This window comes from Rattus norvegicus, chromosome 15 (genome assembly GCF_021556685.1).
Source record: "Rattus norvegicus strain SHRSP/BbbUtx chromosome 15, alternate assembly SHRSP_T2T, whole genome shotgun sequence".
Taxonomy (NCBI): Eukaryota; Metazoa; Chordata; class Mammalia; order Rodentia; family Muridae; genus Rattus; species Rattus norvegicus.
In genome coordinates, this window is record NC_141548.1 from 59,648,212 (window position 1) to 59,661,033 (window position 12,822).

The 12,822-nt window shown below is 42.6% G+C and overlaps 1 long non-coding RNA gene across 1 annotated transcript; it reads left to right on the forward strand.

Moving 5' to 3' along the window:
• Positions 1 to 221: 221 nt before the first annotated feature.
• LOC148001066 (uncharacterized) lies at positions 222 to 8,992 on the forward strand. The gene is made up of 3 exons (XR_015638359.1): positions 222 to 381; positions 524 to 657; positions 8,211 to 8,992. It is a non-coding gene; the product is annotated as an uncharacterized LOC148001066 (long non-coding RNA).
• The last annotated feature ends 3,830 nt before the right edge of the window (positions 8,993 to 12,822 follow it).

Sequence of the window (12,822 nt, forward strand, 5' to 3'; positions counted from 1 at the left end):
TGGAAAATCCACTCCTCTGCTAGAGCAAGAGGCAAAACAGAGTCAGCTGCTCCCGCCAGTCTGAAGCAGCTCCGTATCCCTACACCTGGTATTAAAACAAAAAGGAGTTCTTGTAAGATTGCTGTGTTTTTCAAAGAAATCGAAAATCTAGACTCCTCTCTACACACATCCTTTCAGGTGCACAACCACACACACACCTGGCAAGTTAGGCCCCGTTCTGCGTTCACTGTAGCAAAATATTGAACAACGGCAACTTCAGGAAGCGAGGGTTTCCTAGGCTCACAGTGTAAAAGGAATACAGCCCATTCTGTGAGGGCACAGTGACAGGAATGCAAGGCTACTGGACTCACTCTATCTGAAGTTTGGAACATAGACAGATGGGTACCAGTGCTTAGCTCTCTCTCTCTCTCTCTCTCTCTCTCTCTCTCTCTCTCTCTCTCTCTCTCCCTCCCTCCCTCCCTCCCTCCCTCCCTCCCTCCCTCCCTCCCTCCCTCCTTCTCAAAGTCTACTTTTGCATCTATAGAAAATGGGGCCCCTGTTGCCTCCCCGGGAGAAAAAGAAAGCGACCAAAGCACCTGAATGTGTTATAAAAATAGACCTAAAGGCAACTGTGCTGTTCCACAGATGAACTGAAGAGAAGACCAAGTTGTTCAGAGGGTAAGTAACGCCTGGCGTCCTATACGCCAACCAGTCTGGAGTCTGCCTCCTGGCTTCAGTTTCTCAGAATAGGCTTTCCGCACTATTGGCTTATAGAATCATGTTGAGCGGTGGGGATAAGTGTCCTGTCCTTTACTTTCCTGGCACAGAAACCAGGAAGGAGCATCTTAAGAGGAGACTCCACAGCCCAATCACAGCATCTCTGACAGAGACAGGGGGTCTAAATGCTGATGCTGATAGGGTGTGGTTGTCTAGCGTCATCTCTTAAAAGCCAAGTACAAAGGGCAATCATTTCCAAGTGGATGTTTGATAGCCCCTTGCTGCCATTAGAAGATCCCCCTGCTCCAAACTGCCACTGGAGCTCGGTCACCCAAGCAAATCAGCACTTCTGAGTGCTCTTGCCTTCTACCGATGTGCCCTTCTTTCTATGGAATGAATATATACACGTGTGTGTGTGTGTGTGTGTGTGTGTGTGTGTGTGTGTGTGTGTGTGTGTGTATTCATGATCAACTGGAGAGGATTTGTCATCACTGGGATATTCATCCGGGTTTAGGTTTAACTTAGGAAGAAAGAACTGACCTGAATGTGGGCAGCCCAATTTTATGGTCTTGGAGTCCTGGAAAGTAAGATACTAGAAGGTTTGTGGGTTAAAGTTTGGGGCTCTCCTGTGCTCAGCGTGGATCTGATTCTATCCAATCAAGGTCATTCATTGTTATAGAATTTGCCAGTGTGGATTCTTTGGTCTTCTCTCCTCACAGAGGGACGCCAACAGCGCTGAGGCGCTGGCTCCTCAGAATCTGGAGCTGCCTCTATGCACGTGGCATGTTTCGTGCCAAAGCCACCAGTAAGGGAAAAGTGGGCAGGTTGTCAGGTGACCAAAGGAACCGTTTCACAGCTGGCCTAAGGACTTACTGCCTAGCCTCTCCGCTTCTCCCTCCCCTTGGCTCAGCCTGGCTTGTTTTGTTGTTGTTGTTGTTGCGGCTGCCGCTGCTGCTTTGGTTGTGTGTGTGTGGTGGGGGGCGGGGGGGGAGGGCTATGTTCACTGCCCTTACTCTGGATGTTTTTCAGCAAGAAGTTAAGATCTGAACATCATTAACTGGCCCACATTCATAATATAGATCCAAGTATTAAGATCCATTCCTGATGGTAGGGTACTATGGGCCTCGGCCTCCCTCTCCCCCACCCAGGCCAGGCGCACCCCATATCCTGCAGGCAAGTGGTACTTTACTTCACTAAGAGTCCTCAACTGTGTGGTGCAAGCATCGAAATAAGATCTGTCCAGCTGCTGTTCCTAGAAGGCCGGCTCACACATCACCTCCCGGTTTTCTGCATCATTTAAAACTAGAGTAACTGGTGGCTGTTTTTCATGGGCAGCGGAGATTATTTTTACTCTCAATTACAGGGACCAAAATAGCAGAAACTGCTCTAGATACACAGAAAAGGCTGGCATTTGTTTAATTGGTTCTCAACAGTGTCTTCATGAAAATATGTGAGTGTGTGTGAGTGTGTATGTATGTGTGTGTGTGCATATGTATGTGTGTGTGTATGTGTGAGTGTGTGTATGTATGTATGTATGTGTGTGTGCATGTGTGTGTATGTATGTGTGTATGTATGTATGTATGTGTGTGTGCATGTGTATGTGTGTGTGCATGTGTGTGTGCATGTGTGTATATGTGTGTGTGCATGTGTGTGTATGTATGTATGTGTGTGTGCATGTGTGTATGTGTGTGTATGTATGTAGTATGTGTTCATGTGTATGTGTGTATGTATGTATGTGTGTGCATGTGTGTATGTATGTATGTATGTGTGCAAGTGTATGTGTGTATGTATGTATGTGTGTGCATGTGTGTATGTATGTATGTGTGTGTATCTATGTGTGTGTATGTATGTATGTGTGCATGTTTATGTGTGTGTATGTATATGTGTGTGCATGTGTATGTGTGTGTATGTATGTGTGTGTGCATGTGTATGTGTGTATATGTATGTGTGTGCATGTGTGTGTGCATGTGTGTGTGTGTATGTGTGTGTGTGTGTGTATGTTTTTCCCAGATGCCCTATGCTTCTTGTGGCTCATCTTCCTAAAGAATATTCTCATATCCTTGCTTCTGGGGTGTAACTGGTTGTAGGGTCCCCTTACAGGGCCCTCAGAGCCAAACCCAGGTTCTTGATGCTTGCTTAAAGACTGAGCTTATTGGCAGTGGCCACACTCCTTCCTTATGGGCAGCCCCAGCCATGGTTATAGGATACCAAGAGGAGAACATTGCTGGTTGCCCCACAATTGCCAAACACTAATGGTGTTCCCAGCTTTGGGAGGCCAGGGGAAGCACCCTTAGGGGGTAAACTACACACAACCATACTTACTCAACTTGTTGGAAATATAAACTACAAAGTGATATTTCACAAGCCACTTAAGCAATGGTCAGTCCATTTCCCGAAAGTCATACTGCTGGGGGTGAGGGCAGAAGGCATACGTGAAAGTGAATTTTTTCCAGACCAAGGAAAAGTCTGCAAGTTCTAAGCTCTATATCCTCTCTGTGGTCCCATTTTGTCCCCTGTGGCTGTGTCCTGCATGATTTGGGTATTAACTCAACTGGGTTAATGAGGGATGGATGAAAAGACAAACATACAGATGCATGCAGAAAAAAGGTAGTATTGGTGGTTTGTGCTTGCTCTGATGGAGCCGCACCAACTATGTAATTATTTATTGATTATGTATAGCACCATCAAAGAGAAATTAGCTCACATCAGTAGGAAGGCTCTGTAGGTTAGTAGTCCCAGGTCGCAGTCATCTGTGAGGAGGAGGCTGTGGTTGGTTGTGTTTGCACACACAAATCAATCAGTAAACACTTATACCTGGAGGAAGGGGAAACTATCATTTTCCTCTGAACATCACCATTGTTATTCCCATGGTCTGAGGCATTGGAGAACGTGTCATGGCTGCACCCATGTCTAATAGTACACCTTCCCTAAGACTTCATCTGCTTTTTTTTGCACTAACTTGGGGCTTCCTCAGATCCTCACATCCTGTGGTGCCTCTGGTCTTTTAATAGTACCAGATCTGTTGGCTTTCTAGTACTGTCATAACAAACTATCTGAGACTCATCAGTTCAAACAAGACTCATTAATCAGTTCACAGTACTGTAGTTCAAACGCCCTGTGAACTAGGCTGAGTATTCTGCTTGAGGTCTCACACAGCCAAAGTAAGGGTACCATTTGTTTGGGTTCTTATCTGGTGGGTCTAAGGAGAGTCAAGTTCTGCTTCATTTGTATTGCTGGAAAAAGCTATTCCCTTTTCATGGTTCCCATATGGTCCCTTCTTATCTCTAAGTCTGCAGTGGTTGACTGAGACCTTCCCCTACTTGACTCTTTCTGACTTTTTCTGCCCCCCTTTCTATGGGGGCTCTGTGGTTACCTCTGGTCTACCTTGATGATCCGTGAGTTTGTTCTCCTTTCAGTCAGCTGATTAGCAATGGTAATTTTTTTATTAACTTGAGTATTTCTTATATACATTTCGAGAGTTATTCCCTTTCCCGGTTTCGGGGCAAACATCCCCCTCCCCCTCCCAACCCTCCCCCCATTGTCGCCCCCCCCAACAGTCTAGTTCACTGGGGGTTCAGTCTTAGCAGGACCCAGGGCTTCCCCTTCCACTGATGCTCTTACTAGGATATTCATTGCTACCTATGGGGTCAGAGTCCAGGGTCAGTCCATGTATAGTCTTTAGGTAGTGGCTTAGTCCCTGGAAGCTCTGGTTGCTTGGCATTGTTGTACATAAGGGGTCTCGAGCCCCTTCAAGCTCTTCCAGTTCTTTCTCTGATTCCTTCAACGGGGGTCCTATTCTCAAATCAGTGGTTTGCTGCTGGCATTCACCTCTGTATTTGCTGTATTCTGGCTGTGTCTCTCAGGAGCGATCTACATCCGGCTCCTGTCGGCCTGCACTTCTCTGCTTCATCCATTTGTCTAATTGGGTGGCTGTATATGTATGGGCCACATGTGGGGCAGGCTCTGAATGGGTGTTCCTTCAGTCTCTGTTTTAATCTTTGCCTCTCTCTTCCCTGCCAAGGGTATTCTTGTTCCCCTTTTAAAGAAGGAGTGAAGCATTCACATTTTGATCATCCATCTTGAGTTTCATTTGTTCTAGGCATCTAGGGTAATTCAAGCATTTGGGCTAATAGCCACTTATCAATGAGTGCATACCATGTGTGTCTTTCTGTGATTGGGTTAGCTCACTCAGGATGATATTTTCCAGTTCCAACCATTTGCCTATGAATTTCATAAAGTCATTGTTTTTGATAGCTGAGTAATAATCCATTGTGTAGATGTACCACATTTTCTGTATCCATTCCTCTGTTGAAGGGCATCTGGGTTCTTTCCAGCTTCTGGCTATTATAAATAAGGCTGCGATGAACATAGTGGAGCACGTGTCTTTTTTATATGTTGGGGCATCTTTTGGGTATATGCCCAAGAGAGGTATAGCTGGATCCTCAGGCAGTTCAATGTCCAATTTTCTGAGGAACCTCCAGACTGATTTCCAGAAAGGTTGTACCAGTCTGCAATCCCACCAACAATGGAGGAGTGTTCCTCTTTCTCCGAATCCTCGCCAGCATCTGCTGTCACCTGAGTTTTTGATCTTAGCCATTCTCACTGGTGTGAGGTGAAATCTCAGGGTTGTTTTGATAGCAATGGTAATTTTATCTATAAATTCTCTTCATGACATAGCCACAAGAGAGCAAACTAACAGTAGGGACCTAAGCCCTGAGATTTCCATGTTCTGTTCACCCCAGTTCACTCAGGAGCCCCTGTGATTCTCAGGCACCACATGCAATCCTTTCTCCTATGTGGATCCAGACAGTGGAAGAAACAAGTTATCTGCTCCCAACATACAAACATGGGACAGGAGACAGGTAACAGTCATACCATCCCCATTCTGAGATGGGAAGAGAAGAAAGCAGAAATCACAAGCCCAAAGCAGAACCCATCCTGGCAGACATGGTTATGTTTCAGTGCCTGGAAATCATTCTCCATGGCTCTCCACAGTGCTGACTGAGTCATTGGGTGAACCAGGGAGCACTGTGTTCCAGGCAGTGTGCTGAGGGCCCGACATACCCTGACTCATTTAGTCCTCTCACTCCGTCGTATCCGCTGAGATCATGTCCAAAGTCTCCATGGATACCAAAATCTGTAGAAAGCAAAGTTCTAATGCAACTGGCATGGTGTGTTTGCGCATAACCTACACAGGCTATCTGGCACACTTACATCCTCTCTAGACAACTTGTAATGTCAAACACAAAGTCAGTAGTTACTCTAGCAGTTAGGGGGTGATGGCAAGGAAGCCTGAGTTTTCCATACAGACCCCACTTGTTTTGACTGCATGCTTTTGATATGTAGTTAGCCGAATTCACCCCTGCAGTACCCACAGACAGGAAGGTCCAATTGCTCATGGCTATTATTTATCCCCGGGGTTGCTGGTGAAGACATGAGATTACAAGGGTTAGATAGTTTGTCCTCACACATGTAAGCAAGGCAGTGGGGGATCTGGCCTCAGAGTCAGGCAGCCTGATTTTAGACCCTCTAAACCTTCTGCAAGATGCATCTTATGAAATCAGTGATGCTTTTAAGCTGTTGAAATCTGCTCAGGAAAGTAGACTTTGGTAGGTTACTCTAGCCTTTGCACATTATTTTTTCTGAGGCGTGTGTGTGTGTGTGTGTGTGTGTGTGTGTGTGTGTGTATTACCAATTACAGTGCAGGTGCTGGACAAAAGGTTAAACATACACCTGCATCTGAAATGGGATCTGAAGAGAAGAGAAACGGGAAATCCCAAGTCCTAAATGTACCTATAAAATATTTTCTTCTCCAAAATATTTTATAGAATGTATATTTGCATATAAATTTTGCTCTTAAAATGAATAATTTTTCTTCCTTTTAAGAAAAGAAAAGCTGGCTTCATGGCCATAGATATAATTATTTCCCACTATCCTTTGTTCTTTGCCTCTGGTGCAAGAACACACTTCATTCCTCATGGTTAACACTGTGCCCACAAAAGGCAGTAGAAGGCTTGGACTATGAACATTGAATCTTGGCCCCATCTCTTCACAGTTTAACCCTGGGTTACTTACAACATAGCCAAGGCTGTACCGTAATGGGAGAGCATACTAGATCCTGTTTTATACAGATTTGGGGATAATTAACTGTATACAGACTCCCTGTATTAGGGAGCCTGTACCCTCAGTTGCTTTTGTATTGCAAATCAGTTTCCTTGTTTTCGCCTTTTGTCATTCCTTTTAGGCAAACTGCATATGATATAGACACAATTCCATGACTTAAAGAAGAATTCATCTTCCTTATATTATTTGCAGTACAGATTGTTAGACAAATACCACTGCTGAATTATAATCTGTAAAGTATTCTATCACCCATTCTAATAATGATCTGGCCTGAAACAGCAGAAGTTTTTCTTGAATTTTACACAACAACTTACTTTTATGCAAACCAATTTCATTTGAGCTTTTCAAGAGTAATTCACCAATTCACAGTACCTTGCAAATCTTTCTCCTGTTTATATATCATGTAAGATTTTCTCACCGTATCTATTACTGTGTTCCTCTGGGATTCAATACCCTTCTGGTGTACAGATGTACAAGCAGACAAAACACTCATATACATAAAATACATGAATAAATAAAACTATTTTAAAAAGAATAGTCAAGTAGAAACAAAAAAACAGGAGTGCTTGGAGGAGGGGGCAGAAGATGATTCCTGCACAGCATGAAAAGCCCCAGAGATCAGTTCCATTGCAACGTGAGTTCATTTAGTACTGCAACCTGTGTGTTTAAAAAGTGGTTATGTAAGGGTTGGGGATTTAGCTCAGTGGTAGAGCGCTTGCCTAGCAAGCGCAAGGCCCTGGGTTCGGTCCCCAGCTCCGAAAAAAAAGAACCAAAAAAAAAAAAAAAGTGGTTATGTAGCTAATTGCATACCTCACAATAGCAGTTATGGATGTCAACCCAAGAGAGAATCCTAATACATATTATGGACGTGGCTTCTTATTGGATGTCGATTGACTGCAAAAAATGTGCCTCTCGGGTGCTCTGCATCTATATGTGTAGGGGGTAAAGGATGCAGGAGAAGTCCTCAGTCTGTCATTCCTGTCACTGTGAAACCTGAAAAATAACCTGTAGTAAGTGCTGAACTCCAGGATGTGCATGTGGGAATAGCCAAGGGTACCTTCCGAAAGTCTTCTGTTGGGGGGATAAAACAGGCAGTGCATGGCCTGAAGCATGTTGTAACCCAAGGCCTATGGCCAAGCCTTACTCCTCAGGCTCAGTATTTTGAAATATGCAGGGCTCCCCATGTTCTTATCTATGATGAAAGTGGCCACATGAAGTGATCAACAAAGTTCACCTGTGGTTTTGTGTGTGAACCTCTTAAGTGATTTTCATTGAGTAAAAAGTTAAAAAAAAAAAAAAAAGGAAAAAACAACTTAAGGTGACTTAAGTTGGTTGTCATCCCAGATATAAAGATGTGACCAAAATGACTTATATCATCAATTACCTTTCAGCTATAACTCAATGTTAGTATCAAGATCCTAAAGCAACTCGGCTCTCCTGCCATGAAATGACACAGAGCCAAAAACCATGTCTCAACACATTGAAAGCATCAGTGATGCCCAGGCTGTTGTCTCTCACCACAGCAAAGTGAAACTACAAATGAGGAGCCAACAGAACAAAGGAAATGCAAACCTAGTAGAAATTAAACAGCACGTTTTTTTACCAATAAGTCAATAATTCATTTGAAATTAGAGAACACTGTATAAAAACAGCTGGCGAGCAAGAGGCTGAGGAGGAATTTCTACATAAACTACATGACTCAAAAACAACAAAGGTCCAGAACTTACAACTGTCCCCTCAAGCAAACAGAATAGGAAAAACAAACTAAGCTTATCACTAAAAGAAGGAATAAATAACAAAGATCGGGGCAGAGATTAATGAAGTAGAAGATAAGAAAATAGGCAGCTTGTAACTAAGAATGAGGTGTTTCAAGCATCAGAAGACCTGGTGAAAATGAGCACAAAATGGATCCAAGCCTGAAAGACAGGACTCAAAGTTGTAAAACTCTTTGAATAATGAAGGGGAATGTCTCATGTCCCCAGATTTGGCAATGACATTGCCAATACAAGACCAAATGCAATGCCAACAAGAGCAAAATTAGACAAATGGACCTGTGTCAAAGCACAGAGTTCAGCAGAAAAACGACATTTTGTAGAACTGAAGAACATATTCGTGAATTGCATAACCAATAAGAGCTCAACATCCTGAATGGCCACGGACTCCTAAAACTTACAAAAAAAAAAAGATCAAATAATCCAACCAAAAAAAAAAAAAGAGCAAAGAGATTGAAGAGATTTTTTTTTCTTCAAAAATGGTACTGAAAGGGCTGGAGATGTTGCTGAGTGATGAAGTACCTGGCCAGCACACACAAGGCCTGGTAAGTTCAGTCCCCAATACCACACACACACACACACACACACACACACACACACACACACACACACGACAACACATAGATATTCAGAGATGGCGAAGCCACAAACTGAGAGTTGCTCCACAGCATTGGCCTCTAGGGAAAGGCAGATAAAAATTATAATATGGGACCAGGGAGATGATTCAGTAAGTAAAAGTGTTTGCCATGCAACAAAAGGGCCTGAGTTCAGATCCACAGAAGCCACAGAAAGCGGGATGCTGTAGCACACAAGAGAGGGAGGAGAAGCCCTGTAAACTCCCAGGCCAGCTGGATTGTAGTGTCCAGTGCTGAGTAATGTGTGTGCACACGGGCACACCAAGATTTTAAATATCTTTAAATCTACAGTATCACTTCATGCTGATACTTCATTATTGCTAATAATAGCAGGTATTGGAAATGGTGTAAAGAAAATAGAATCCTTGTGCAATGTTAGAATTATAAAGATGTCATGAAATACAGTATGACACTTTTGCCAAAACAAATATATGACACAGAATTACCATATATATTATTCATATATACAAATTATACATATATATATATACATATATACACAAAAGTAGCATCTCTAAAATATATTGAGACACACATGCTCACAGCAGCAGTATTCAAAATAGCTAAGAAGTAGAAGCCCTCCCAATATCCCAATGATGGACAGGTAAGCAAAACTGTGATCAATGAGTACAATAGAATTTTATAGACCCATAGACAGGAGTGAGTAGTATATGTATGTTGGAGATTGGTTCTAATGCTTTGATTCAATCAGGAATCTGCATGTCTGAATGCTGAAGGTTCTTGTCTCCAATTGGTGTTTGATTGCGCAACAAAGATTACAGCAGCTAATGGCTAGGCAAAGGGACACGGGGCAGGACCCTTAGAGTTGTGTGGACTAGGACCCAGAGAGATCACCATGAATCGAGGAAGAAGGATGGGATGCATGAGCTGCAGGAGAGAAAGCCAACCAGCCAGGTGAGGATCTGGGCGAGTAGCCACTGGCCACTTCCTCGATTGGGCCTGGGGTATCAGGGGAAGGTTTAGGAGTGCCCAGTCATTGAGTTAGCCAAAGCATTTCAAAAATAAGCTAAGGTGTGTATGTGCCTTTCATTGCTGAATCCAATGAGCTCCTAGACACACACACACACACACACACACACACATTAGGTGGTACACACTTTTAATATCAACATTTGCAAGGCAGAAGCAAGTGGATCCCTGTTAGTTTGAGGCTGTCCATGACTACATAAATGCTTCAGGTTGTAATTGAGCCTGGGTAGCACCATGTCTACCCTCGAATACACAGTATTCTTGACAACTTATTTAGGGAGACCTATGAAAGAAGTAGCAGAGTTAAGGGTACACCCAGGAGTGACCTCACAACCCGCAGAGCCCAGCAGGTACCAGGACATGCTGGATTCTATCACTGCTTACCACTGTCTCACCAACTGGATGCCCAGGTCACCAAACCAGCTCAGTCCATCAGGCGAAAATAACGTCCCATACCTCCAGTCAGAACTGAACTCTGTTACTGTCTCCATGAGTCTCAGATGAAATTCTAAGGTTCTGTGTCCTCCAAATATGCACATTTGTAATATGTAGGTGTGTGCACACACATACACACATACACACATACACACATTATGGTAATACAGTAAATTTCAGTATAAAGACTTGTACTTGCTCTCTCATTCACAGGAATCAGTCATCTAGACTTTGTTCAAAGCCTTTTTCCAATCAGTGTTAAGCTGCTTGCCTACTTCTGAGAAAAGCTGTTGCAATTTTCATCAGAGTCTCATAATGCCTGGTTTATTTCTGAGGGATGATGACATCTCTGAAATATTGAGTCTTTCCATCCGTTAACACCTTGTGTCTCTCCATTTCTTCAAAATGCCTGTGTTCTCAGTATTGCTACAGCGAATCCTGCCAATTCATAGAAGCCTCGTACATCCTTAATGATCTCCACAGGCATCTTTCATTTTTACCAGGCTTCCGTTTTGTTATAAATAATTGCAAACATGCACAAAACTGGAATAGCTCGGTAAATCCTTATGGGCCAATTCGCCATTCAACAATTACCAACCCTTTGCCACATCTGCATCATTTCCTCCCTATCCTTGATTTGCTAAATATCCATTCTTGATGAGTATAGTTTACTATTAATGAATCATGCAGATTTTATGAGTAAGAAATGGAACATTGCTGTCCTCCAGAGTCTAGAAGCTTCACTAACTTTCTTTTGCTGCCCATCTTGCTTGCCCATCAACCATCAACATCACTTGTCGAATACATCCTGATTGCCTCATCCTGTCTTTGAAATAAGATTATACCTGCTGTCTTCTCAGGTATAATCCCAACGTAACCCTCCTATCAGACTGTAGAAAAGAGCCCAAATGAATCATTTTAGGACTCAGTGAAGAAGTGAGGAAGTTTTCAGGGGAATTTGTTCCCATGGCCACTAGAGTCCACTGGAGGTCTGCTGGGCCAGAGTCCTAACTGGACATGCCAGATAGACATTTGAAATAAGCACAAAGGATCCTTGCCCAGGCTGTCCCTGCCAAGCCAAGAGTATCTAGACTTCCCAATGTTAATACTAATGGCATTTGAGGCTAGATCTTCCAGTTCAAAGGGCTGTCCTGTGCATAGCAGTGTGCAGATGAGATAGCATCATGGTCCTCTGTCCTCCAGTTGTGCCACAATGCCAAAACACATTGCCATGTGTGCTAGGAGAGGCCAAATCCCCTCCAGATGAGAGGTTGTGATGGAGAGTGAGGCCAAAGGAAGAGTTTTGAGGGAGGAGCATCCAGGAAATCCTCACACGAAACATACACAACCATTCTTGGAACAAGCTGAGCACCCAAGTGTCGTTGGGGTGGTGGCGTCAGTAGTCAGTAACAAAGGTCCACTTCGTTTGCTCTTCCATCATCAGGTGAGTGTGGGACCCACATTTTTTAAGGACGTGACCCATCTATAGAAATAGATACGTGCATGCTGCAGCAACTACCTTACCTAATTGATTCGTATGCAAAAATGATACAGTAAATCAGGGGTGGATTCTATTCTTGGCTCTGGTTTGATTTCTGAAAGCCTCCATTTGAAGACATTAGAATAACGAATGTTCCTCCAGAATCGAAAGCAATTTATTTAGCCCTAAAATAGCTTGGGAATGGAACACATTGCAAAGGAGTTATGTAGGAGTTGTCACTGGCTGCTGATACCATTCCAGTGACACTTGTCTGTCTGAAACAGGATTGATTGTCCTAGATTTAAATTACACCTTTATTTTTAAAATCTACAGAAGCGTTGCTTATAGTTACAGAAAACAAACAATAAAGGTTCATGAAGTACTATATATATGAAGTTATATAATATATGACATATTATATATGAAGTTATATATAATATATGGCATATTATATATGAAGTTGTAGAATATATGGCATGTTTTTATGAAGTTATATATAATATGTGACATATTCTATATGATGTTATATATATGATGTATTATTATGAAGTTATATAATATATGGCATATTATTATGATATATAATATATGGCATATCATATATAAAGTTATATATAATATATGGCATATTATATATAAAGTTCTATATAACATATGGTGTGTTATATATGAAGTTATATAATATAAAGCA